This window comes from Pantherophis guttatus, chromosome 6, assembly GCF_059756535.1.
Source record: "Pantherophis guttatus breed Tessera chromosome 6, ASM5975653v1, whole genome shotgun sequence".
Lineage (NCBI taxonomy): Eukaryota > Metazoa > Chordata > Lepidosauria > Squamata > Colubridae > Pantherophis > Pantherophis guttatus.
Genome location: NC_142068.1, coordinates 67,353,707 through 67,377,568, shown reverse-complemented (window position 1 = coordinate 67,377,568; position 23,862 = coordinate 67,353,707). Strand labels below are relative to the sequence as shown.

At 37.2% G+C, this 23,862-nt stretch overlaps 1 protein-coding gene across 3 annotated transcripts in view; it reads left to right on the top strand.

The window, feature by feature from the left end:
- Window positions 1–1,444: 1,444 nt before the first annotated feature.
- Window positions 1,445–23,862, top strand: part of HS3ST1 (heparan sulfate-glucosamine 3-sulfotransferase 1) — an 85,010-nt gene continuing 62,592 nt past the window's right edge. The window contains exons 1-2 of one of the 3 annotated variants that reach the window (XM_087871691.1): window positions 1,445–1,573; window positions 2,129–2,451. The gene's annotated coding sequence lies outside the window, so the exon portion shown is untranslated. Of the gene's footprint in view, window positions 3,616–20,046; window positions 20,202–23,862 lie in introns of those variants that run through there. The other 2 variants (XM_034436539.3, XM_087871692.1) reach the window with 2 other exon arrangements.

The following is a 23,862-nucleotide window of genomic DNA, read 5'->3' as shown; positions in this document are numbered from 1 at the left end:
CCAGAACATGAACATCTCACCAGGGGGTCAGTAATCCCACATAAATACACATAAATATTTTCTATGAGATCATTTGACTCTCATGCATTTTTAATCATCTCTAAAGATTTGGGTAAAAAATGTTTTGTTGTATTTTAGAGCGGGCAAGATGTTTATGAATGTTTTACTCCACTGCTCTCACTTAAGATTCTTTAAATCATAGGTTTGCTTCAACACTGCAGACATTACCCCCTTCAGATACATTCAAGTTTATTATTCAATAATCAATCCTTAAAACATGTCATTTTATGCTTAATTATAAAAAAAGGTTGTCATTGTCCCATAACTGAAGATACTAGCCCAGGGGTCAGCAACCTGTGGCTCTTTCATCCCTCTGCTCCGGCTCCCTGTTACTGGTCGGCTCCACAATTGATAGGGCTCTCGGTTAGGACAGGTAGAGGAAAAAGGACGCTGTGCTAGGAGGAGACTCGTTGGTGGGGGGAGTAGACTTCTGGTCAGCAGAGGAAAAAGAATGCCACACTAGGAGTTGTCTCTATGGTGGGGGGACTGGACTTCCGGTCGGCTCCAGAATTGAATGGGGGGCTTCCGGTTAGGACCTTTGTGGCTCTTTGAGTGTTTAAGGTTGCTGACCCCTGTACTAGCCCAAGGGAGGTAATAGTTTTCTTGCACTCTCTAAAGTTTATTAGAACATCATAGGAATAAAGAAATTGACCGAGTATGGGAGAATAGAAGATTCCCATACAGTAGGCTGAAAGTCTGCTCAGACTGAATCTAGGTAGGGCAAAGATGACAGTATATAGTAGTCTTCTCTGTGGCTAACATGGCATGATATTTTGACAATATCAAAGCCAATGGATTTAGGAATCTTTAAGAATCTGCCAAGGTCCTTTCCTGTCTCCATTATGATGTCACACAAAATGTAGTTTAGAATGTATGACTGGGACTAGTGTTTAGCTTTGAATTAGGAAGAATGTAAGTCATTGACAAATAGTCCCTTTTTTCAGCTGTCCTCACCATTATTATGATCTGTTGTCTTCCAGATATGTAGTTGGAGGAAAGGGAAGAAGAAATGCCAGAGATGCCAGCATCCACAACCTGTTTCTATACACTGTTGCAACTGAAGGCACTATTTCTCACTATTCTGGGGTGGAAATAAATTTTTAAGCTTAACCATCACAATGAAATTCCAAGGAAACTCCTGCAAAATCCATTACCCAAACCCACCCCTTCAAATACGGCACATGGTTTCACCCACTTTGCAATACTGTAGTGTTTGTACCTCTCTCCAATATGTTTAGTCTAGCACTTGTGCACTCAGAGGTAGTTTGTTTTGTAAGAGAATGCTGATTTAACTATCAAAGTGGTTTTGAAGACAGAGAAAATTACCCTTTTAATGCCACACCCGAAAGCTAAGAACTTATAGACTAAAAAAAGAAGAAGCCATATTCAGTTTCTCAAGGGATCATGGCTGAACTGAAAGGTAACAGCACCTTCTCTCTCAGGTAAACAAAATATGGATGAGATGCAACAAATGGCATTCTGAAATTCTTAGGACAAATGGTAGAAATACCAGGTGGGTGTTCATTTTTCTCTCATACGCTCAATTTTAAGGCCATTTCAGAAAACAGCAAGGCCATTTGTTATTTGCCTTTACTTCTGAAGCCCATCTTAAGATCAGAGAAAGGTCCTAATTCCAGCTACCCGGAAGAAACAAATCTGCCACCTGAACTTGGCAGCATCACAAGTGTTCATTACCTACTTAATTCCCTACCCACAAAGAAAGCCAAGGACTGTCCAGTAAACCTCTCCTTGCCCCATTTTCGTCCTTCACTGCTTAACAGCATAGCTGGATGACAGCCTCTGAAAGCTGATCTTGTCTGATCTCAAAGGGGAAAAAAGTTAAGCAGAATCAGACCAGAGCTGTAGGCTGAAGAAGGGGGGAAAAATCCTAGAATATATCGTTGCCAAGAAGAAAAAAAAAACGATGCTTGTGTGTCATGAAGCCACTGGCAGTTTAGTAGGACTGAAAGGAGGCTTAACTTTTATCCACCTATCGGCTTGTTCTCGGAACAGGGAAGTGGGATCTCAATAATAATAATAATAATAAAATCTCCTTTTGGATGTGCAGAAACTGATCTACCGATTGTGTAAGTCAAACGCTGCTTTGGTCGGAATCTCAACGATACGGGATTGATCGCGACTATCGAATATTTGACTCTTCGCTCGCCGCTGGAACTACTGACCGGAGCAGCATTTATTTCCGAGCGAAATTGCAAAAAGAGAAGACCGCGGAAAGACCCCCGCGCATTGCAAAGGATGCCCTTTAGGCAGCGGGCACCACCTCGAAACGTTTCTTGTTTTTTGGGGGGTTTTTTTGCCTGCCGCCACCCGGGAGCAAACCCACGACTACAGGAAAGCGGAGAGAGCGGGACCGACTTCTGACGCCACGATGTGAGTTTGCTTTCGTGCAAAAAGGCTGCTGCGCACGTTAAGAACTATTTATCTCTCCCCCCCGCCCCCCCCCACTTCTCCACCCTTTTCTCTCGGCGCGGCGCTTTCCAAGCTCCTACAACCACTACTCCTTTGCAAACTCGTCAGCTCTTTCCCCCAAAGGACGCCCTTTGCAGACGCAGCTCTGGGGATTGGAACCGCCCTTCCCTCCCCTCCCTCCCTCCCCACCACCACCGCGTCCCCATTTGGGGTGAACCGTGGAGACCCTCCCACTCACACCCCCTCCCCCCGCCCGTGGAAAAAACGGCGGCCTCGCGTGCAAGAAGCTGAGGCGCCATCCCCCTTCCTCCTCCTCCTCCTCTTTCCTCCTCCTCCCCTCCTCAGGCGTTGTCCGGGGACGCTTCCCGAAACTGAACGAAGAGGGCAGGAGCGGGCGCTTTTACCTGCCCGCCTTTCAGCTCGAGCGCGGGCTGTCGAGGAAGTCACCTGCTCCCCAAGCTCCTCCCCCTCCTTTGGCAGCCCAACCCAGCGTTTGGAGGTGTGGGGGTGGGGGGAAGGGAAAAGCGGGCAAAGGAGAGAAGAGCGGCGAGTCGCCCTCTGGCATATAGACGGACGTTTTTTCCCCCCCCGCTGGCAAGGCTTGCGCCGGCTCTTCTCCCACTCCGCTCCGTCCTCCCTCCTCTCCACGCCGCGCGCCTTGGCGAGGTTGGGGGGGGGGGAGAAAAAGGAGCGCGAGAAGAAGTCATGCACCCATTAATGAACTCCGCGCGCGGGAGTTGCAGCGAGCGGGGCGGGGGGGAAGCCGGCCCGGCTGGCGTTCCTCCAAGCACCCCCTCCCACGTTTCTCTTCTTCACCGCCGGTTCTGGTCCCCGGGAATGACTGAATGAATGAATCATGAGGTGGCGGCTGCTGCTGCTGCCGCTGGTGGTGGTGTGAGGCGTTTATCTGGGGCAGACGGTACCGCAGCCTTCAGCCTTCTTCGCACGGTGGGGTGAAGCGGGCGAGAGAGCGCGAGAGCGACCTGCTTTTTCTCTCCACACCACCCCCTCCTCCCTCTCCAGCCGGCTCCGGGACCTGCCTCCGACCCCAATTTCCAGCCCTGCCCGCCAACCCCTTTGGGTCCTGCAGCAAAAGAACCGCGGCTTTCCATGGCTCCTGAAGAGGTAACCCAATAACAAAAACCCCTGCGAAGTGATTTTGTTTTGGCTAGCCGAGCCACTTTCTCTCTTCCGGGAGAAAGCAAAAAAAAAAAAAAGAAAAGCTTGGGGTGTTAAAATTAGGGGGCTTTGGGGGTTTACGGATACTCGTCCTGGGGTGCCGGTATCCGGCCTGAATTGCTTTTGAACGCTGTTAGGTCTTGGGAAGTGAAGTCCACGTGTAAATCTGGTGCGCGTCTGAATGTTGTGTCACTGAAGTTCCTCGGCGGCTCAAAGCTCCCCTTCGCCTCTCCTGCCAAAGACCTGAGTTGGAACTCCTCTCAGCGGATGCTTCAGGAAAACATTTGTGACTTTTAAAAAAATTAAAATAAGAGGCCGTTGGGGAGAGGGAGACCTGTGAAATATTAAATGCGGCTAATGCATTGATTTCGTTTTTCTTAACCCCCCCAAAAACGAACACTTGCGGATTAATTTGCCTACTTTGAAGGGAGACAGCAGTGCCAAATTCACTTTTCTTCCCATTCCCCTTTTTGCCTTAGAGAAAAAGGTTTGGGGGATCTTTTCTGAAATAACAAGCAGAGCCCATAGAAGCTTGATTCCAAAAATCTTGCATTTGTTTTCTGTCAGTTTGATGGTTTTCATAGCCTTGGAAGTACTTACTGTATCTTAAAATATTATTCTATTTTTTTAAAATTTCAACTGTTCATACCTGAACAGGGTATGAACAGTTGTCGCTTAACTGGGGGTCACTTAAATTGTCATCAGCTGGAAGATCACTAATTTAATTTTACAGTGAGTGGCAGTTGTTGATTGCATGGGGGGGGGGCTGCCTTTTGAAATAATGCAGTTCTTGTGGCGTCATTTTTTTACAAGCCAACTGGCCCTGGATCAGACTTGACTAGTAGTCACATGTCCTGATCTGGAAGATTGGCTGATACCACTGATTACTTGTATGTCTGAGAGAAAGAAACTCTGCATGTGTTTAGATGTGCTCTCGGCTTGTTGCTTCAAATTGTTCCAGGGATGAGTCCATCATTATACAGATTCTGTAACTGAGCAAGGTCCATATGAACCCCCTAATACTCATTACACTAGCCAATATTACATAAATGCTTAGACCAACATTTGTTTAATCTTAAAATAAAGATTGGTCACCACTATTTGGTTCATACGTGCTTTTAACCTTAACCTTTCTAGAAAGTATAATGACTAACAACTTGAGGTAAATTTAGAAATACTTAATAGAGCTATATGGTTTGACCTAATATCTCAATCCTACAAATACAGTACTAGGTCACATTCCTTAATGCATGTTTAAAATCATTTTTGATAGTTTAGTTTGTAGTGGGGCTAAAATTACTGTAATTGATTTCATCTTCTTTGTGTGGACACTAAGAATAGCTGAACTTTTTTAAAAAAAATCTAGCTTTCTGACTTCGTCATTTATAAAAACCCGGTGTTGTAATATGCAAATATTGAGAAAGGGAGAAATGAATGGAATTAAAAATCAGCCAAGATACATTTTAAAAGAATAATCTATTTAACTGAGCAATCTGCATTGTAGTAGGATCAGATAGGATCTGATAGATTTGGAAGTGCTTTTTTTAAATCAGTCAGTGAGGGTACTTGAATCCTGAACAGGAACTACACTAACAATAATTCCCTCTTCCTTTAAATGAACCTGTTGCAATGAACAGTGCTTGGTGAAAATCGTCAATCAGAACTATCATTCTGCAGCTAATTCTTGGATTTTAGAATCCAGGAAAACAGATCCCACAAAATCTGAAATGCCTCAAAGTAATTTAAAGCCTTTAAATAATTTGTTGTTTAAAGTTGTCTAAAACGAATATTGTTCAAGTTATTTGTCTAATGTGCAATGACTACTATTTATTTGGTGACTAAAAGTTCTCTCCTTGTGTTATGAAATCAACTATCAATGAGAAGCAAAGGTAGCAGTTCTTTGTGGGACAGAAAAACCATCCTATCACGTTAAGTTAAAAAAATATGATATATTACTTTATGTTGCAGTCATTTATCATTCTTGAAAGAGAACCATAAAGTATTAATCTGTTTAAAATTTACCAGACTGTGCTTATGTAATTGTTCCTAATTTCAGGAAGCTGTTCACATTTAGAAGACTAGTGCTATAACCAGCTGCACTTGCTTTTTTAATTCTGTGAACCATATCATTAGAAAACATAGAAAGGATTTAAATGGATTCGGTGTTTATTGTGCTGTGACAAACCCTCCATTTAATTTGTGGCTGCCTAGCAGCAGCATCCTAACCAACCTTAACTGATCTTAAGCAGCTAAATAGGGCCAGATCTGATTAGAACTTTCATGAAAGATTAATAGTTGCATCTGAAGGCTGTAGGCTAAACTGGGAAGTTGAAGAAAACATTTCAAAATAAGGCAATGGCAAACCACTTAAATGTTGTTCACGAGGAAACTACACAGACCTGTTCGTGAAATTGCTGAGTCAAGCTTGACTCAAACAGACAGTCTTTTAGATAGCTCCAGCTAGAAAGGCATGTGTAGTTTGCTGGTGGTTCCTATGTTGCCATTGATGATAATAGCAAAATATACCATCTCCCATGAAAAAAATCCCAGAACCTATAAAGTACTCTACTTGTGGTTGTTGTGTTGTTGATTGAATTGAGACTGGACAGCCAGGTCTTCCTGCTTGACCAGGGGTTAGACTAGATGACCTCTGTCCCTTCAGTTCTGTGATTCTGTTTCTGTTCTGAATTAAAATTCACCTAAGACTTATTTCAAAGGGGCAAATGGCAACTCTGTTCTTCTCCCCAACCCACTCCCACCACCATTTTTTTTTTCTTGTTTGAATTCTTACATGTTAATTTCCGGTTGTGACTCTCTTGCTCTCCAGAAGCGTTGCTGAATTCCTGATAGCCTTTTAATGTAATCCAAACAGTATGACACTCTTACTGTTTTCTTCCGGACTCTATGGCAGAATAGGAATTGTGCAGATAAGGATCTGCTATAGCTAATATTAAGTCTAGCAGTAAGAAAACTTGTAATTTGGTTCTGTGTACTTTTACCGATTTCCCAGTTTGTAGGTTACTTTACAATGAATCCATCTAATAAAAGAGTACACAATTCCCCCGATTCCAGGCTTTGAACAATCATGCCATTAGAATATTGGTTTACTCCAGGTTTTTATGTACTTTGCTCTGATTCATGCCCATAAAAATCTATCATAGGAAATGAGGGTTATTAACTTCATAGTTATGTGTTTAATTCTACTACTAGAAAGGAAGTTTTGAAGATGGACTTTCTCTGTAATTGGAGCCTGTAACAGTGTTAATGCCTTCTTTACTAGCATTCTAAGGTGTTACTAGTAATAGTTGGTTGCTATAGTTTTGTTATTTGCTTTTTAGATCCTAAAAAATTAGCATTAGTATAACCCAGATAACACAATTTGATTTAAAACTGAGAAACCTGTTTTAGACGTCTGTTAAACCCTCTATATGGAACCTATGTCACAGTGTTCCCTCAGTATATAAGGAATGATCTAACACAATTAGTCTAAAGGTTTTAGTCCAACATCTGAATATGCCAATCAGTGTATTTCCAGGGAAACATTTTTGTTGTAAAGTTTGATGTGTACTATTAATAAACACTCAACTTCATTTCACAATAATTCAGAGCACATGAGATATAATAGGCATGAGATTTATGGTTTGTCAGTTTTAATGATGTGTCTTGTTTGGCATTATTGCATTTCACACTTTTAATGAGTCAGAAATTTATTGCAAAGGCACATCCTTTATGTTCATAAAGAATGAGGCAGATCCCTCATCAAGGGCACAGTTTTCATTTTGTGTCTGCTCAATTTCTTGGTTTCTTATGAATGGATCAAACCCCCCCTCCACACACAAACCATATTCTAATAAATGCAACATGAGTGATTCCATTAGATTCCTATATGTTATATATTATATGTTATATATTTGAAAATGCTTGGAACAAGTTGAATTGTACTTGGAATATATCGCACTGTACCTTTCTTCCTATGCTTTTTAACAACTTCCCTTTCTTTGCTGATCTCCCTGCCCTAGCATCTGGAATGCAATATGTTCAGTTCAGTTTGTTTTGTTTTCTTTTAAAGATCAGAAGTCATTCATTTCTTGCCTTTTAGGAAAGCATTTGTTGTTAGTTGCGAAGTCGTGTCCGACCCATCGTGACCCTGTTCCTCCAGGCCTTCTTCAGTCCTTTCAAATAACAGAAATTTGCCACAAATTGGCATGTTGTTTTGATTATTTTGTTACTCATATCAATGCAGAAAACAATATAAAAACTTTAAAATGACGGAAATTTGGACTGAATTTGGAATATGTAGTGGTACATCAAATGCCCCAAATTGAACTGAGCTTCAAGGGGATGGATTGATGCAAAAACTACAATACTCTTTTCAAATTTTCATAGAGAAATTGACCCAGTTGATTGACAGGTTGACCTTCTCATCACTGGCAACATTTCCTTCCAAATCATAGAGACTTGATGAAGTCCTTATTTCAAATGGCTATAACAAACTGCTAGAAGATTTTCACCAAATCATAATAATTGCTAAGATGAACACTGTATTATGTTATTAAGAACCATGCTCAAATCAAAATGGTTTCTTAAACCATTGGTTATCCAACAAATATAATTTAATTGTCTTAAAAAGTATCCCAAGATCTCTATTCCTATTGTTTTATAATTTACAGATTTCTTACCAAATTAACCAATTTGTGCAATTTACATTGAAATATTTGATTAAACAGTGTTTGTAGAAGAAAAAATGGTTTAATTAAATATTTTGCCCTTTCAAATACTAGCTTTATCTCAGAATTTGTATGAAATATAGTAGGACTTATCTCCACAAGTGGGACAGCTATTCATGGACATTTCATCTAATTATTTCCCAAACTAAGCAATAGTGCAGACATTTTTCTAAAATAAAAAGCAGAACTCATAGAAGTTTGATTCCAAAAATCCTGCATTTGTTTCTGTCAATTTGATGGTTTTCATAGCCTCAGAAGTACTTACTGTATCTTAAAATATTATTCTATTTTTTTGACATTTCAACTGTTCATGATTTTCTCATTTTCATTAAGGGGAAGCTTGAATCTTGATTTAAGTGGGTAATAACTATCCAACTTGAAATGGGGCATTTATTATTCCAATTTATATCCTCTTTTTCTGCCCACAGACCACTCAAGTTGGCAACTGTGCAAACTATCTAATTGGGTCTCAAACTAAATTTCTGTGGTCTGTGCATATTCCTATTAGAATTATCCTTTTGGTAGCATTTTATTTGGTATCATTTTATTTGGTTACACTAATTAGTTGACTTTCTACATTACCGTGTCATAAATGAAGCTGTCTAATTTAGGTGTTTGTGGTTTTTTATTCTTCTTTTCTTCTTTTCTGCTTTCTCACTGTGCTAGTCAGGGGTTTCTTGATACATATATTCCTTTTATTTTATTGCTCAATCTGTACCAATACTTTGCTGTAACTCAATGTGCCCATTGCTTAATGAGGTGAGTCAAGACAGTCCCATCTGGTTTTTTAGCTCTTGTAACAGGATGAAGTGTTTGTCTCTGTAAATCTTAAAAGCACAGTGTTATATGATTCTTACTGACACATGGTTTAAAAGGAGCTGAGCCAGGCATAAGCGTCTTCAACATTGCACAATATATTAAAATTTAGATATTTTTCATTTGATGACTACTGTCCCGTATTAGTGATTCTGAATGTATGGGTATACTCTCTTACCTTCTTATTCAATTGAATATTATTCACCAATGTTTGATACCATAAATTATACAATACTGTGTTTAGAGATTAAGATATCAGAAATATATATATATCAAGGTTTAAACTGCAACTGTACATTTTTAAAGAATTGTGTGCACAGAATCTTATTAGGTAGCATTATCAATCTTCAGACTACAAATCTGACAGTTCATATTTGCTAAGCTGAGCTATTTGCTCTTTAACGACCTTCTTCTCTGAGGTTTAACTCATGAAACAAAGTGAATTTGTTGCCGTGGCAGACATTCCCTTCAAAATATATTAAATCTGTGACCATGTTACTTGTACAAAGTGTTTATTTGTAGGCTTTGTACATGGAATAGGGAAAGCATGAAACTTGCAATGTAGTTAAATTAACAACATAAAATATATATTTAGATACCTGTTAATATAAAATATTTTTTATAAATATTTGATAGAAAAAGTTGCATCAAATTGGGAGGAGACAATGGTATTGGAAGGAGAACAGTATAAAAATATAATCAGTGCTAATAGTGCAATATGTAAGACACAGCTTCATTATTTTTAGGCCCATTCTCTGGACAGTATATTGATTCCCAATTTGTTACAGCAGAAGAAATAAGTTGTCATAACTTTTTAAATTCTACCATCTTTTGAAGACATATAGGTTCCATCTCCATACCATCTTTTGAGGACAAAATGGGCCTTCATTGTTGTGGCTTCCTGTATGATCCTTTATATTTGGAGACTTGGATCAGTTACTTTCTGGGTTTATTACTGATTTAAGAATGTTTGTAAACTCTTATCCACTTTTTGAAGTAGAATTTGTTGGTTTTCAGTAATACAAACACATTTTACATAGCTATTTTTCCTATTTTTATGTTTTGTTAAGAATAATCAAATACTGAAACAATTTGTCTTATGCTGATTTCAGCAACTCTGCATACTATCCTGAGAATCAAAGTAGGAAGAAAATCATTATAGGTAGTTCTCAATTTATAACCATAAGCTATAGGTTGTGAAGGTCATAAATTGGAGCACTGACATGACCAGCCCAATTTTACAATCTCTTTTGCAGCAGTTGTTAAGCAAACTAGTGATTCACTATGGGCCAGTTTTATCAAAAAAAACTGGAAGTAAATTGACGTTGCTTACCTGAACATCCTATTTATGACCCCTGCTCAGACATTCCTACTCCTGGGTTACAGCCACTCCCATAGGTCATACTGAGTGCCAATCATTTCCCTCTGTAACTGGATCAGTGTCCCTCTTCCGCTTTCCCAGCAGTCGTTTCACGAAGTCGAACCACCATCAGACCAAGGTACCAGAGACAGCCCCGACACCATCACATAAAAGGAAGAACAGCTACAGAGGGAACAAGAAAAGCTCCGCCCAAGGCCCGGAGATGGCAAGATCATGGGCGGGCCGAAATGTCTTTGCAGGGGTCATAAATAGGAAGTTCAGGTAAATAACGTCAAATTTCCTGATCCCTGCTCAGACATTCCTACTCCTGGGACATACCCAAGCTCAACTCCTCAGGGCGGGACCGCAGCCATCGCCCGGCCTCAGGAGGATATTACTGATTGTAAAACACATCGGCCGAAGGTGTTTAATTGGAAAAATTTGATAATTAAACACAGCGAAGGCACTCAGGTATGATACCTTCGACTGAGTGAATAAGACTGCTGGGAAAGCGGAAGAGGGACACTGATCCAGTTACAGAGGGAAATGATTGGCACTCAGTATGACCTATGGTAATGGCTGTAATCCAGGAGTAGGAATGTCTGAGCAGGGGTCAGGAAATTGCCCATGTTCAGAAAAAAACATTGTAAAATGTGATCATGTGATACCAATGGGCTGGTTGCTGAACATACAGTCACATAACTGCAGAAAGGGGCAGTGTCAGAACTTTAGAACCAGGTCATAAATACCTCCAGGGAACTCCACAAGTTCAAACAGTTGCTAGTCATAAATCAAAGACTACTTGTAATATTAATATGAATAAAAGAGCAAATTTAAAAATAGCACTAAGGTAGTGGATTGGTTTCACTTTTGGTTCAGATATCCTATGGTCCCTAGAAGTTTTTGTTTAACGCATTGGTCCTTTGAAACTTATTTTGGACGGATGAAAGCAGGTGAAGTTAAGGGGAAAAAATGGAAATTGTATAATAGAAATATTTGTTAGATGTGTAAGGAGAAATCTGTAATGAGGTTAAGGTTTAAAATACAACACTGAAAAATGGAGGAAGAAAAGGCAGCAGTAAATTATTCTGAATCGTGGAATGTTTTCTTTTTTGCCATTTTTACTGCTGTAAAATTGATAAAAGATATTTATTATAAAAATATTCTACAATATTTATCAAGTTGCTTAGTTCCATGAAAATAATTTTCAGTGATAGCAAGACCAATGTCCAAAAGTTTGCTACTGTTCTTTCAGTAGCTGTTTCAAAAAATGTTGTCTTCATGGAGTCATGTCATGACTTTGACAGACTTGTGAACAAATATTAGTGCAATGCAATAACTTACATTAATTTTTATTTTGAGTCCCTAGGAAAAAAAAGGGACAGATGTTGTAGTATTCTAGGAAATTAGTGAACTTTAAATGCTATGTAATGGCCTGCAGTCTGTACAGAGAAATTTAATGGTGGTGGAGAAGGAATATCTATTGCCTTTGAGTTCCCCATAAATGTTGAATAGTTTATGGGTTGTTGACACATTACTTTTTTAAAAATTATAGCTACAACATTTACTTGAATCTTTATAGTAGTGAATCAAAAACCTTTCATTTAAAATATTGCTTCAGTTTATTTTTTAAAACCAAATACTAAAAATGTTATTTGCAGATGTTTGCTAGAGTTCGCATTACTTTCACCTTCTCTCGGAGTATTTGTATAAAATTTTCACACCTTCACTGTAATATACCAACTTTTAAAATTTAAAATTTATTTTCAAAGATTCCTGTGAATTGTAGTAATTGTTAAGGCTCTTCTAATATATTTCAGTTTGTCTTTTATTGAACTATAATTGGGATCTCAGAAATGTTTTTTAAAAATATGAATTTGTTTTATATTAATCTGTTATAATAACAGATTTATGCAAAAGAAAATCAACAAATTATTCAAATGAAAGTCTAAAGAGTTAGGATTTCTTAAGAAGCCTTACCCAGCATGGTACACTCTTGATAGTTGAAATCCTGGCTGGAAATTCTGAGGCTTGTTGACTTTTGCATTTCAGGAGGCATGAGATAAAGTAAATCTGTTCCAGTCTAATTAAAAAAACAAGCTAGAACATCTATTGATTCATTTGTTTCTAGTCCTTGAAGGATAATCCAAAATAATTCCCTCTTCTTGTCCTTCTTGACAATGTTTTTGTGACTGGATAGTACAAGATGCATCAGTGAATTTATAGTTATAGTGTGGTTGAGCTTTTTGGTTCTTTCTTGGCTGGGTTAAAAACAAAATAGGAATGTTAACCTTAGTGGAAGCATAACATATTTATATTATTTTTTTATGTAACAAATTGCAGAAAACAAACAAAAATTGCTATCAGTGGCAACTACTTGGTGAATTTTTTTGGTAATCACTAGTTGTTCAAGGATTATGGGTGAGTCTTGATATTTCCTAGGGTGGCACGGTGACTCAGTGGTTAAGATGCTGGAAAGCCGGCAACCCAGGTTCGAGACCTGAGTGCCGCAAAATAGGGTGAGCTCCCATCCTCATCTCAGCTCTTGCCAAACTAGCAGTTTGAAAGCATGCAAATGCAAGTAGATAAATAGGCACCACTTCAGTGGGAAGGTAAAAGCGCTCCGTGATATACTGGCCACATGACCACAGAAATGTCTTTGAACAGTGCTGGCTCAATGGCTTTGAAATGAAAATGAATACCGCCCCCTATAGTTGGCAACAACTAACAGAATAAAACTCACAGAGACTCCTTTGCCTTTTACCTTTGCCTTCCCTAACAATTTTAAGAATCCAGATGTAGTCTGAAAAAATGAAGATGGAAGATTGCTATGACCAACATGGCTGAGTTTCTTGTAAACTGGGAGTCCTTGTGGTTCTGACGAAATCATCTAAGAACCCTGTTGGAAAGAAAGCTTAAGATTTCATTAGCCTCAATTCAAATGTGTTGAGAAAAACAGTATATGTATTTACCCCTACAATGGATTATTACTTCCTCAAAATATGCTATTTTTAAAAAGTAACATATAATTGTAGTAAGCTAAGATCCGAGAAGAAAACTGAGTCCCACCTTGATTTGTGGTTGGGGTAATCGGACAGACATCAGAAAAATCCATGTTCAAGTCCGTTATCATCCATTGAAGTGATTTTTGGAATGCTGTTTTGGGGAGAAATGGGAGGAAGGGGCATTATGTATGTTATCCTGCATTCCTGAAGGAAAAGTAGCAAGATCTAGCTAAACCTAGCAAAAATAATTAAAAATAAAAATTATATATAAAAGTCTATGAAAAAAATTCATGAATAAACTTAAAGGGGATATTGAATCCATCTACCAATGTGTTTTCTTTATAACTCTAAAAGAAAACACTAAATTTAAGTGGAACTCATAAACTGTTTTGGGCCAGCTACAAAAACCCAGAATGCTGAAAGAAAGTATAGATGGAGAAAATAAGTCAAAACTGGCTGACATCGTCCCATTTCTTTTACAAGCTCCTACCACATAATACTTCAGCCATTTCTTTTACCTGCCCATTCCCTCCCTTTCTACACTCAGTCATTTTCCCCAGTGGGGAAAAGCATCTTCCACCATTTCATCCCATCACTTCCCCACTGCCCTAGCCCCTTTTTCCCTCCTTCAGCTTCTGAATTTGGATTTTCTTCATTTCCTCTTATTTGGCCTGTGACAAACAGCCTCATTTTCATTCTGTGCATTGAGCAAATCCAACTTTGTTTGTTCTGCTGAATTTGAATTTAGGCATGGACCATGTGAACACGCTGCTATTCTGTACATGGAATAGTTTGGCCCAGAACATTTTGCACATCCTTAAATTCTTTATATCGAATCCTCATGTTTAAATGGCAAGGAACTGGTGCATAGATTGTCCTTTGGGAAGAACAAAGAACCTCAGAATGTTTGTTCTGTATAGCAGACAAGCCTCTTTGGAGCCTTGAAACATTCAGAATTTTGGAGAAAATAGCTATGTGGTTGTCAGTAGTGACAATCAAGGCTGAATAGAAATATCCCTAACAGTTTAGAACAAAGTAATTGCTACTCTTTGATCTTTATCTTTATTTTGCCAAACTAGAAAAGTGTAATCTTCTTAAAATCATTTGAAGGCATCTTGACAATGCTCCTTTTGATAAAAAGAACACTGTATCTTTTTTCATTGTTTATTGAATAGATAGTGCTGATACACAAAAGATTCAAAACTACAGGCCAGTCTCGCTGCTAAATGCCGATTACAAAATATCCGTGGCAATAATGGCAGAAAGAATTAAAAATATACTTAATGAAATTATACATTTGGACCAAAACGGATTTCTACCTAATAGGCATATAAAAAACAATATACGAACAATAATGAATGTGCTGGACTTTATGAGGCACATCCAGGAAAACAGTCGGCATAGATATTCATCGATGCACAAAAAGCGTTCGATAACCTGAATTGGGATTTTCTTATAAATCAATTAGTAGTGATGAACTTCGGGAAAAAAATTATAGGAATGATTAGAGCAATTTACTCAAATCAGGTGGCAAGAATAGTATTAAATGAAGAACTAACAGAAGGTTTCAATATAACTAAAGGGGTTAGACAGGGATGTCCCCTATCCCGCCTGCTATTTATTCTTTCAATGGAGTTGTTAATGCTACAAATTAGGCAAAACCAGGAAATAAAGGGGTTAAAAATAAAAAAGGAGGAATATAAAGCACAAGCCTTTGCGGATGATCTGGATCATAGATCACCCAGATCATAGAAGACCCTTTAGAAAGTGGGCAAATATTACAAGATTAGAGGTATTTGGACATACATACATACATGTATGGATGGATGGATGGATTTCTGGCTGACTGTATGTATGTATGGCAGGCTGTATGTATGTACTTTTTCCATTTATATACTATATATTTATGTATACTATACTTATACTATAGTATATATATATATATACTATATATACTATACTATATACTATACTAATTTTATATAATATATAATATAATATAATATTATATATATATATATATAAATTTATTTATATATATAATGTATTTTATCTTAAATATTATCTTACCCTCATTTGCAACTTTGAAGAATTTGCCCATTAGACTTTCATCCGATCTTTAACAGCTCAAGGTGACTTAGAAACATTGCTTCTCAGTTTCCCCCTGTTTTGGAAAAAGTTGGCCTGAAAGAAAGCAACTGATCCAAAGTTCCCATTGTGCTTCCATGGCCAAGGGTGACTTGAACCCATCCCTTTTACTCTTAGTTCAAAACACTAACCACTGTATCACTCTGATTAACAGAGTATCAACTTTTGCTTACATCAGAGGGCAGGAGTTTACTCATCACAGCTATTGTACCTGTTGCATTCTGATCCAGGGTAATAGATGGACTCATACATACTGATGTAGAGGTATATATGCATTGAAATAGAACTTCCCTTGGTTGTTTGAGCCAAACTGTCAAGTCCCTTGACTTGTTACCTTTTGCAAGAGCAGTACGTTTGAATGTTACATAAGTACATATATCATTTGAACAAATGCTTAACCTAGTAATTTAAAAGAAGCAGCTTGTATTTCTGCTCTGTGTCTGGTCAGTGAGTAAGTAATAAGTTATGTAACATTTTCATATGTTGTATATCACACAGGCAACACATTTGCCTTTAATTATGAGCGTGAAAACTTTTCATTGCAGACAACAGTGGCAGGCTTACAACATTGTTGGCATTATGGGAAACTGAATCAGTTGGTTAATTCTTGCATTCCTGCTGTGTCTGGAAAAGTAAAAGATCAATGATGCTCAGCTCAGCCTCATTTGAAATTTCCATCTTGGGGCCCCCAGGCATATTTTGAAGGCTTAAGGAAAGATTTATTTCTCATTGAGATGCAGACATATTTATGAGAACTACAGTCTGTATTCCTGGCAAGTGAAGCAGTGAGATCTAGTGGAGCAACAAAGCCAGGTTCAGATATTTGAAAGGAGAAGACATCAAATGGAAGCTTTTACAGATATTCTCATGAATCTTGTTCAAAATTATACAGAAACTCACTGAGTTGGAAATTCAGTATCTAGTACCCTAGTCCATAAATAGAACTTTAAAAGTTGGTGTGGTTTTTTTTAACAAAATAAGATAGCTCTGAAAGGGGGGAAAAACAGATAAGCATGCAGAAAAGTCCGACCTTCATGATCTTTCAGACAAGAATTTTATATTTTATCTGCTTTTTACTTCCATAATTCACTTGAATTGTCCAGCTTTGAAAAAAGGACATACACAAATGAAAAAACATCGGTCAGAGGGAATAACCAGGAAGAGTGAGAAAGGCTAGTATGCTAGAAAGTCAGAGGAGCTTTTTTTTAGTGGCATCCCAATTAAGAAACTGCAACCCAAAGAGATCAGATTAACTTTCTCTTTTGCTTTAGAAATGATGGAATGATTGGGATTTTAATGGTACTAAATAATCTCTGCTTTCTCATTTCAATGCAATTCACTATTTATTATTTTTGCCTCATTGTTTTCGTTCATAAATCCTTATGATTGATATTATTATCTATGAATTGTATATTTTTACAAGTATTTAGCATGTGGATGGGTGTTTTATAATTTTAATTAAATAAAATATGAATCTTCTACCTTTGTTGACCTATTATTCATATGTATGTAATAGGCATTACGTTATAGAAGTGATGAGTAAAAGTACAAACAAGAATATTGGCATTGTGGGGACAGTTGACTTTCAATTTTAAGCAGCACTATTCTAAAGGGATATTAACTTTTGAAATTTCTATGCAGCCATCAGATTTTCCACAATTTGGAAGAAAAAACCTTATTTCACTTATTCATATTAAACTTATTAATATGTTCTACTCCATAAGCATTTTTATTTTCCTGAGTTAGCATTCTAAGTTTGTATCAGCACAGAGCATATATCTCCTAGGTTATGGAACATGAACATCATATTGGCTTGCAAAAGAATCCTTACATTAAGGATGATATCTTACATGAGTATTCTTGAAGTAAAATTGCCCCAAATGTCCTTACCATTATCAGGGAATGCTGGGTGTGATTCAGGTGCAACTAAGGCTGGTAATATCATGTACAGGCTGATACATAACCTGCAAGTTCTCCATTTTACTAAAAAAAAATTAATATGAAAGTCTCAAATGACCCAAAATATGATGGGCCCTGGAGATTAATAGATATGGGCTCATCTAGTGATAACCATGGCATAACAAAGTTTGCAATTAGGAATGTAAGAGAATATGAAATAATACATTAGAGAAAGATAATGTATAATACATTTTCTGTGAAAGTATGAAGAAGGGAAGTAATGTAGTAGATCTAAATGAATATGGCGTTAGCTAAGGAGGAAACAAAATATCAGAACACTTCCTCTCCAGAAACCAGCGCCCAGATAAGCAGGAATTAAAACTAGACAATCAGCCAAGCAGAAAACAGTAATCAAGGAAGTATCAAAGAGAAAAACCACACCCTCACCAACCCTGGCATGACAAGCTTCTACATAAACAGGGAGCAAACCTTTTACTCATTAGGACTGATCTAATGAGTAATGAAACATATGCAAGCAAACAACCAAGCTCAAAGAGCATCAAGGATTCCACAGTTCACCTATGAGCCATATATATATTCTCTTCTATTAGATCTAAATGAAAATGGCTTGATCTTGTGGTTGGGGAATTGAAGGGGTAAATTTAATTATGAATGAAAGGCTAAAATATGTCAGAAAATGTGAATTGCCATAATCATGATTACTATGTGTACATACACAAGTAAGAACTCATAGGCTAGTGATAGGTACATGATATGCTTGATTGAATGGTGATAATGGAAGAACTAGCGATGAGTTTTTAGAAAAATTATGCAAGATTCTGAATAAATGTGATCCCAGGAGGAAATTATTCTGCTAGGTGACATGAACTGAAGAATGGTGATGAGATATTGCAAAAAAGAAAATTGAGTAGGTCATTCACGAACTTAAAAATAAGAGGATAACTAGAGAATAGCTCCACTTACAAAAAAATCCCCTATGTATTTCAAATGCGTATTTTAAGTAAAAACATACCCATATTTAACCTTTAAAAGAATGAATATAAATTTAAAAGCATGAGTGGTTTTATTGTTTATGATGAAATATTGAGATAATTAGTTAAAACCTAATGAAAAGTTAGTGATGAGGGTAATGAGAAGTTCTGAATATGCAGAAGACCATTTCTTCTTGGGATAGGGGGAAATAACATGAAAGAAAAAGGTAAGAAATGTAAGAAAATACAGTGAAATTAGAATTATTGTAAAAAGTGAAAAGATTCAAATACTGTATAAAAGTACTAGAAGGTAGGATGATTGGGATATAAGGGAAAGGATATGGAAGCTGCTTGAAATATTAAAAAAACCAATCAGAATGTCACAGAAATGTGTGGAGTTACAAAAAAAAAAAAGGAATGGAAAATGGCGGAATGATGAAAGAGACTATGGAAGTATAAAAAGGTATTGAAGAGAATGATTTATATGAAAAAATAAGGATAAGAAAAATACATTATATAATGCACCTTAACCACTAAAACAAGAAGAAAAATAGAATATTACCAAAGAATAAAGAATGGTTAAAACTGAAAGATGCAGAAAAATGGAGCCAGTTTGGTCTAGTGATTCAGGCTAGAAACTGGGAAGCCATGAATTCAAATCCCGCCTTAGCCATGAAAGCCAGCTGGGTGACTTTGCAGAATCCAATCTGAGTTGGTCACCGGGACCAGAGGTTTAGTCTTCCAAGCTGTTGGACTTGGACTTGTGCTAGAGCCCATCCTTAGGAAATTTTTCTGTCTCCATGGATGGACTGGGCTGTTCTATGATGGCTCCCTGCTTGTTCCAGAATGCTTGTATGGGTGTTAAGAGCACCCATGTTGCATGCATTTTTGTATGCACTAATGCCATTTTCTTGGCAGAAAACCCAAATGATTTGCAGTGATGTTAGATAAGTTACATGAAGCAATAAAGGATATGGATCTGAAAATTTATTTGGTTTTTATCTTGCCTTTATTGTTGTTTATAAATAACTCAAGGCAACAAAAATACTCCTTTCTCCTCCTATTTTCCCTACAACAGTAACCCAATGAGGTAGGTTGAGCTGACTGGCTCAAAGTCACTCAGCTGGCTTTCATACCTAAGGCAGGACTAAAACTCATAGTCTCCTGGTACCTAGATCAGTACCTTAACCACCAGACCAAGAATGTAAAAATAATGAAAATGGTGATATGTAAGGATTTGTCCCCGTCCACATTTTAAATGAAATTGAGAGTTGCTGGTAAATATAAAAAAAAGTTAGAATGGGGCAGTAAAGGTGTGTGTGTGTGTGTGTGTGTGTGTGTGTGTGTGTGTGAGGGAAAGAGGGAGGGAAGGAGGGAAGGAAGGAAGGGCAGGCTAACAGAATGTAGGTTAAATACAGAAATAAGCAGCCAACATACAGTAATTTGCTGAAGTCAGATAACACACAAAAAATGGAAATCAGATTTCAGAACAAGATATGAAGAAAGCTTGAATAGGTCAAGAGAAAGGGAAGGATCAGGAAAGCGGTGATTGGATGGATTTAATGAGATCCTCAGAAAGAAAGAGGTGAGAGACTAGAAGGCTGTATCTAAAGCAGCAATATATGGGTGTAGTGGCAGGATATTTTCCCAGGATAGAAAGTTATGAAGCGGTCTTGTGTGGTCTTGGTGGTAACTAGTTTTAGGTATGTTTCCTTAACTTTCTCATATCTCAGTTCTTTAATTTCTTTGTTTCACTATTTCTTTCTTGTTCAATGTGTGTTATAGTCCTTTCCCCCAAAGGAAATAGTGTGATGAGTACGAATGTGTATTTCTTTTGTGTTTGTTTGTTTGTTTGTTTGTTTTCCCATTGGGATAAATCTTATTATTCACTGTATCTCAGAAAATATTGGCAAGTGTACTTACATTTTATTACAGATTTAATACTCAGTGAGGAAAAAAGGTTGTTCTTTTCTAATTCAGTTCGAATCCCATTTTGGGATGTTGTGTTAGGAAAATACTCCATAGTCCCTGAATGTCATCTTAGCAATGTGGCATCCAATACAATCAAATCACTCAAAGAACCTAATACAGATACTTGAATATTACTTGCTATATTTGTGCGTGTTTAGCATATCTTCAATAGAAATAATTTAATGATACGCCATTGATAGCATAAGAAAACTTCAAAGCTGTATACTCCTGACTTAAGAAAAAGAGAGTGATGAAATGATCAGAATGCAGAAACTGATTTTTTTAAAAATTGTTTCTGACTTTTTCTTGATGAGCTAACAATTTTAAATCTCATCAGAAAATAAGCGTAATACAACTTTGTTTTCTGAACAGTTATAAAATGATACTGCATTTTCTTCATACCTGCATAGTGATATACTTGGAAAACTTTCAAATCTGCAGGGAATTGATCTACTTTGTTCCTCTAATGAAGCTGTTTCCTTTAATCAAATGAAAGTCAGTCGGGTTTGAAAGTATCTAGCACAGTTTTATTTTGTCCAGGGAAGTGGAGATGGGTATATATTGCATTATCTTTATCATGTGATGCTAGGAAATCTAGTAAAAAGATTTGATTAAAAAAACAGTATAATATATTATAAAGACTTCACTGAATCCCTTCCAGAAATTCAAGTATAGTCTATTTTTTAAAGGTAACCTATGATAATAAGATGTTAACATATTCTTGCTGTTGCTAAGTTATAAAAGTACAACTTTGTTATAAGAATGCTAAACTCAAGGCAGTCTAATGGACTTACCTAGCAGCACTTAAATATATACCTCAGGGGTGAAGGGGAAAGATATACTTTTATATTAAGGAGAATAAAAATGTAAATCAAATTTGGAATCCTTCTCCATTATTCTTTTGCAGTCTTGTCACATATTTATATACTACAGTGCTACGAACATACCATAGAGACCATTAAGTGAATAACAGATTCATTCGACTTATCTAAAGCTATGTAAATATTTCATAATTATGTTGTATCAATAGGACAGTTGTGAATTTTGAAAGCGTGTAGCTTTATTTTTACTTTACTATTTTAATTGCTGAAATGCAATTAATTACAAACTCAAGTCATACTAGCATCCTATCCAATAGCTAATTTCACGCCTACCAGAATGCCATTTCTGTTGGGATCTTTACACTATGAGTTATTAAAGAGGTTTATGTGTCCAGAGGTCCAAAAGTATAAAACTGCAATTAATAATCAAACAGTTTATATTTAAGACCAATAAAGACATTTATCAAATTTCTATCCTGCCACAATTATGGCACACTTGGTGGCTCACAAAAGTGGAAACAAGTAATAATAATTAACAATTTGGAGGGAATATTACACAAATAATAATTAAGGATAAACTTAATTACTTAAGATGCAATGCAATCAGACAAGAAGCTGTAATATTCATTGAGAAATAGACGAAGGGGAAGTTAGATTTTTATTCTGTTTTTTCATAAACAACTTAAGACAGTGAACATACCAATATTCCTTTTTCCTCCTATTTTCCCCATTACAACAATCCTGTGAGGTGGATTGGATTGAGAGTGAGTGACTGGCCCAAAATGACCCAGATGGCTTTCATGCCTAAAATGGGACCAAAACTAGAATTAGGACTAGAACATTGGAACTAGTTCAAAGAGTTGTTTCAATGGGGGAGAAGCAGAATGTTTTTAGAGTAACATTTCATTTAATGGCTAAAAAAGACATGTAGTTTTGAGAGTAAGGCATTGGATTTTCAAAGATACAAGCATAAAATAGGGAAATTCATAGAAGTGGTTCACTTTATACAGTGTTCAACTGTAGAAGAAGGAAGGAAGAGAAACATGGAGATTCTTGGTTCAGTGAAGGATTTTTGAAATTTCCTGCTATAAACAGAGTGAGAGAGATTTAAAAGAAGTATCATTCACAAACCTACATGAGTTAAGGGGCCACATGTTATGCAGAAATATCATTTAAGGAAAAATAAATAGAATATTTCTGGATAACACAGAGAAAAACCAGGGCCAATATTGCAGCTTGTGCAAGGATTTCTGATACTAAAATATTGGTGTTAGATGGTTCCTCCTGCAGTTGGAAGGAAAATCGGCATTTCTTCTGAATGACTTCAAGACTTCAGTTCCGAGTAGAGATGAAAAGAGCAGCATAGCAAGAGCAAAACTCCCTAGGTTAACCAAACTAGTAAAAAAATAACCATAGAAGTGAGGATTTCCTAGTCATTTGGTCCTGAAGCCAAGAGATCCTATCTTGGAAGTACGGGGCTCAAGCAAACAAGAGAACAATTGTGCCAAATCATTTCTAAACAGGTAGTTAACAAAAGACATTTCAAGGTAAGCAGATGAGTCATTGATAATTTTATATGCTCTGCTCTGACTAACACAGGGAATTGTCCAGGAAGAGTTTATGACTGATATCTGGGGGAATCCCACAATTCATCTCTCACATACAGCAATTCAGGAACTATATTTTGGCAGCACAAATCAAAATTCCTACACTGCCATTGTGGGAGGGAGACTGAAACTCTCTGCTGCCATCTGGTGGCCATTTTTGATTGGCTCACCTCACATGATCAAGGTACTGCAAATGTGTAGCATTTGGTGACAGCTTTTTCTATTGTTGATTATATTCAAATTTCAGGCAGGAAACACCAGCTACCCCTGCCTTTATAGCACTGTGTATTGACAGAATGCCTGTGCTGTGCCACTATAGTAAGTGTATACTTTGGCCACAGGAAGATTTAGGTTGACAGGAGTTCCTCTTTTTTCTGAAACGAGAAGAAAAGCAGCAAATGTGACTGTGAGGAAAAACCTAAAGAAAGATAAAAATTCAGTCCAAGTCCCATGTTTCCCTGAGGCGTACTGCTATTCCATACATTCTGGGACAGTTCAGGTTTATTCTCTGTCACAATATGAATTTCTTCCACAGATTATAGATTAGTTATATTTTCCCCCTAGTAAAGTTATATTTTGCTTCTGGAATTGTAAGGCTGGTGGTGAGCACAACTCATAATTTTGTTTCATATCACAATTTTCCTCTTCCTTCTATTATCTACCTCAACAACCACAATTAGGACTGGAACGTCTGACACTAAGCAAGTGAGTTATTAAGTGAGTTGTACCCATTTTTCTGACCTTTTTTGCCCCAATCATTACCTGAATCCATCTTCCCCCATAATTTTTCTTGTTGGACGCCGGCTGGGAAGGTCACTCAAGTGCTTGAATCTTAATCATGTCATTG